This window comes from Cibotium barometz, chromosome 53 (assembly GCF_041138505.1).
Source record: "Cibotium barometz isolate CiBa-2024 chromosome 53, ASM4113850v1, whole genome shotgun sequence".
NCBI lineage: Eukaryota > Viridiplantae > Streptophyta > Polypodiopsida > Cyatheales > Cibotiaceae > Cibotium > Cibotium barometz.
In genome coordinates, this window is record NC_141098.1 from 23,259,538 (window position 1) to 23,264,840 (window position 5,303).

A 5,303-nucleotide genomic window follows, 5' to 3' on the forward strand; every position below is an offset into this window, starting at 1 on the left:
GTCATGCGATTTTGAATTTGGGTTGGGTGGAGATTTGAATTTTAAGTGGGAGAGATTTGAATTTTAAGTGGGGGACACCTAAGATTCCCTCTTAATGACAAGTAGGTGGGAAGAGGCTAAAGTTAGAGGTTAACTCCAAATTAGTGGTTTTAAACTAATCTAGAGACTCTCTAACTTAACTAAAAATTAATCCTCCCTAATCTCAGTATTGATCACCCTTTAACCCTCTTTCTTTGCTCTCTAATTACTCCTTAGTGGTGAGAAGTTTTGAGATAGGGATTTGATAAGTGGATTAGAAATGTCAAGGCTAGTCTAATGATATAATTATCCCCAGTTAACCTTTCTAATTAAGTCTCTAATTAACCTTAAAAGAGAGAAAATTAAGCAATTCACACCCAATTACTTCTAATTCTTACTAATTGTGACCTAATGAGAGTGGTCTAAGCATGGATTTAGGTCAAGGCAAGTGTTTAGAACACTAATGCCACACAAATTAGTCCAATTACAAGCAATTAGGCTCAATTGTTTTGGTTTTTTGCTCTCTTTAAGCTCACTAATCACACTAACCAATAGATTAGTGATAATTAATTAAAAAAAGTTAAGAGATTGTTTATGCTTTTTTGTGCTATTTGCTTGATTAAGGTTTTATCTTACATTTTTTAACCTATCTATTACACAAATCTAACAAAAAAACATGATTGAAAGCTAAAAATTAACAAAAAATACTTTAGGTTTAAGCAAAAACCCTCTTTTGAGCTATCTAATCACTCAAATCTCTAGTTTTTTTCTTAAACCACTTGCTAATCCTACTCCCAACCATAAGCTATGCACAAAATCAAAAACAACCAAAATAATCAAATCAAACAACCCAAAACTGAATGCCATAGTTACTTACTTGACACTCGGCAATGGAGACTCCATCAGATTCGAACAAGGAAGGCCTCGACAAGAAGCGGATTGTGTTCCCCGACAGCGGCACCAAAGATGTTAAACAAACCCTCACATATCATGGGAAGTTGCCAATCTGCCAAGCTCGAGCTATGCTCTAAAGCTCCACCGTCATGTGTGGATAGCCACTCTTCTCGTCTCACAATCCTCCTGCACTCGTTGTCACACCAAGGCAATTCCTAATCCTATGGGTGGTGCAACTGCATGTGACAAACATATAGAAAATAATGATAGTTTGAGAAAAACATCCATCAAAAAAAATGGAAGATAGTTGCTTTTGAAGGGAAATAGTAACAAAACTCATGAATCTATCCCATCTTATAATTGATCCATTTGTGTTGCTTCATCAATGTCTATATCTAATGGAAACTCAATGAAAAGATGGGATTCTATATGAATATCACTATCATTATCTTTTCGGATTGATGTTTCTCATGCTCTTGATTAGCCTCCTCTAAATTGTTTTCTTCATTTTCATCATCATCGCCTTCTTCCAATGAGTTATTTTTTGAGATAGAACTTACACCTCATCTAGAGATTTTGATCTTGAAAGATACGTTTTGAACAAGGAAAAAATTGCATAACATACCACCACTTTGGATCAATTCAATCGGTGTGAAACACAACCTAAAATAATAAAGCAAAGGGCTTACACTTTTATTATACTACATCAAGATTTACTAGTGAGATTGGTTGGGTTACTAACCTATTGACAGTATTAAGGTAGTATGAAAGTATCTTTCTCATCATTCCGAAAATTGATGGAATCAATTTGAAAAAACTCATTTGGATGTTTCTTCATGATTGCTTGAGCACCTTTATATATCACCTTGAACCATTTTACATCAAAGATGAATGGACTAAATTCTCTAAACCCAATCTCAAGAATATCTTGAATAGTTCCACAATACTCAAGATTGTCCTCTATGACATTGTTATCATGTCTGCTAGCTTGACTTTCTTGCTCAAAAGTTGCCATCACACCACAATCAAATGTGTTTCTTTTAGAATCCACATGCTCCATGTGAAAGTTATATCCCTTTGACCATATTGCATTATATAGTTTGTACTAACATTAAATAAAAGCATGATATTTAGTATAGTGCATTAAATAAGATATATAACAATTGAAGCATGAGGCAGAGATGTAGAATACACTTACTTGAGGGTCACATCCTTGTGCATACTCATGCTCTTTTCTTGTGATCATCCCTCCATTATTGATGCCATCAATATTGCCATATTAAGTCATTCTATATTGATCACATTTGGTAGAGGTTCTAAGCTGGGTGGGAATGGAAAGCATTTATTTGCTCTTCTGAAAGCTCTTCTCTCATCCTTTTTTCTATTGGTTGCATCCTTGTATCTCCCAATCAACTTCTCCATGATGGGACTATTTAGAATGCACATTTTATTCACCTTTTGGTATAATGCTTCATCAAGTCTTCATTTCCTTCCTTTTTCTTGTGACACATTAGTAATTAGTCAGTCATCCTCCTCATTGCTCCACAATCGTGGCATGGAAAGATCTATGCGAGATATACACAAGAGACTCTTGCATCAACCATCCCTCTGCCATGCTTACTTCTGGTCTTGCTCTTTGTTTCACAAAGTCCTTTAAGGTTTTCATGAACCTTTCAAGAAAAAACATCCATCGAACATGAATAACACCATAAAGTGCCACAAATGCACCATAAGATGCAATTGGCTAGTGAGAATTATTCTAGGAAAGTTTTCCTCGATCATACACACTGCCTCAATAGCATTGAGGACGAGCCATCTCAATGGATGTAGGATCTATCTCCTTTAAGGATATGTACCTATATACATAGCAATCATGTGTACTATTTATTATACATAACTTGTGATTGCACAAGAATACCAAATATTAAATATAACTTAGCTAGTGAATTGAGACGAGCCATCTGAATGGATGTAGGATCTATCTCCTTTAAGGATATGTACCTATATACATAGCAATCATGTGTACTATTTATTATACATAACTTGTGATTGCACAAGAATACCAAATATTAAATATAACTTATATAACTTAGCTAGTGAATTGAAGAGAAGATTCATACCTCACCAAGCTTCCCATTTTGTAAATAGCCTCTCTCACCTTCTTGTCTCCCACAAACAACTATAACAATTGGAAGAATAAACTATGCATAGAAAAAAATGGAAGTTAGTATATGAGCCTACAAATTATGTACCATAAAGAGAAATTTAATAAGCGAATATTTAAATGCATGTAATATCTTGTGCCAATCATGTGTCTTGAGGCCATATAATTGTACCTCTCCTTTCTTTTTGTCTTTGTGAAGGCACCCTTCAATTAATGCATTACTCCCGTTGGTGTACAAAAAGAGGCAATCACACTTTTCACATTATTATTCTCCTTCTTGGTTAATACCCATGGTACCTTTGGTAGGACCATGTTACCACTATCACCTACAATTGGTCATGCACTTTGAAGAAGTCCAATGTTTTGTAAGTCATCCCTTGCACCCTTGGTATCTCTTTTACCAATTAAATGGTCCCAAATACTTGTTGCCACATTCTTGAAGATATGCATGGGATCTAAGAGATAATTGATCTTCAACTCACACCAATATGGAAGTCAAAAGAATATTAAGTGTCTTCGCATACCATCGGATGGTGGATTTGGGGTGCTTCTCTATGCCTCAAACCAATCTCTATTTCTCATCACAAGTGGTGAGACATCATGTGGCACATACTTGGAATGTGAAGGAGGGAGAAATCAATGACGTTTGTCATACACCACCTTATTTAGTGTAGAGGGTCTTTCCGAAACAAGTGTCCAAAACAAGTGATGGTCCACAAATCGGACATGCATGATGTCCGAAGGTTGCCAAACCTATTTTAAAATTGAGATGATTAAGTGGTAGAGTAAGACAAGTTTAAAGTTTAAAGCTATAAAGTTCAAGTATGTGCCTGGGCACTCCGAGAACCCGGGATAGTCATGCATCATCCAAAGAAAAACTCTTTTCACCTCCATATCATGTGTATTTATTGGCCTTGAGACATCATGCACTTTGATACCTCGCTATAGTGTCTTAAGCTCCTCAATCAAAGGCTTGAGATACACATCACACGTCCATGTTCGCCACCTTATACTTGCCTTGTACAGAAGATCAAGCATGATATGACCTTTCTTGATTGCCACCCATGTATTTATTGGCCTTGAGACATCATGCACTTTGATACCTCGTTATAGTGTCTTAAGCTCCTCAATCAAAGGCTTAAGATACACATCACATGTCCATGTTCGCCACCTTATACTTGCCTGGTACAGAAGATCAAGCATGATATGACCTTTCTTGATTGCCACCCATGGAAGGAGATTGTAATTCACCAATACAATAGGCTAAGTAGACCATGATGTGGACTTGAAGACAAATGGGTTAACACCATCAATGCCCTAGCCAAGACATAAGTGATGGGGCTCATGATATGACCTCTCTTGATTACCACCCATGAAGGGAGGTTTTAATTCACCAATAGAATAGGCCAAGTAGACCATGATGTGGACTTGAAGCCAAATGGGGTAACACCATCCATGTCCAAGCCAAGATGTAAGTGATAGGCCTTATCTTTAAACCATGCACATTGATGATCCACATGATGATCCTCATAATGACATCGGTTGAGCAATGAGTTGCATGCCATGTCATAAGTTCTGAAATCCCCTTACATTTAAACATGTTTTGGATGCGATGATGTTAGAAAAGTGTCTCAACACCTTTTGGGGAACTTTGTCTCCTTGCAAATCATCTCTATAGTGACTCTCTTCACATTGTAGACATTGTGTTTCATCTTTATTAACCCCTCTAAATAGCATGCAATCATTGGAAAATGTGTGTATTTTGTATAATCCATACCTAGCATAGAGAGAAATTTACAAGACCCATCTCATGACTCCGGCAATAGATTTTGAGGGAGAAGAATCTTCTTGAGAAGCTTATAACATAACATAAGAAATCATATGTCAAAATATCTACAAGGAAAGTATATAAAATAAGAGAAATTTTCTATTTAAGAGATAATATATTAATTGGATCTTACCTAAGAAGACTTTTGACACTTGCATCACTCCATCCATAAGTTGTTTACAAGTTTAATAGCTCCAAGTTTGCTCGCAGTGTAGAGACGAACATCCCTCATATACAAAGGGGTGCTTGCCTCTGTACGCAAGGTTTTCTCCTCTTGTGACATTGGAGCTTGCTCTTTATTATCTATGACCTCCCGTTCAAAGAAGTAATTCACCATGCCTTCCATGATGAGATCCTCTTCCTCGTCATGTGGCAATGGTGGAGGCACCTCATTCATTG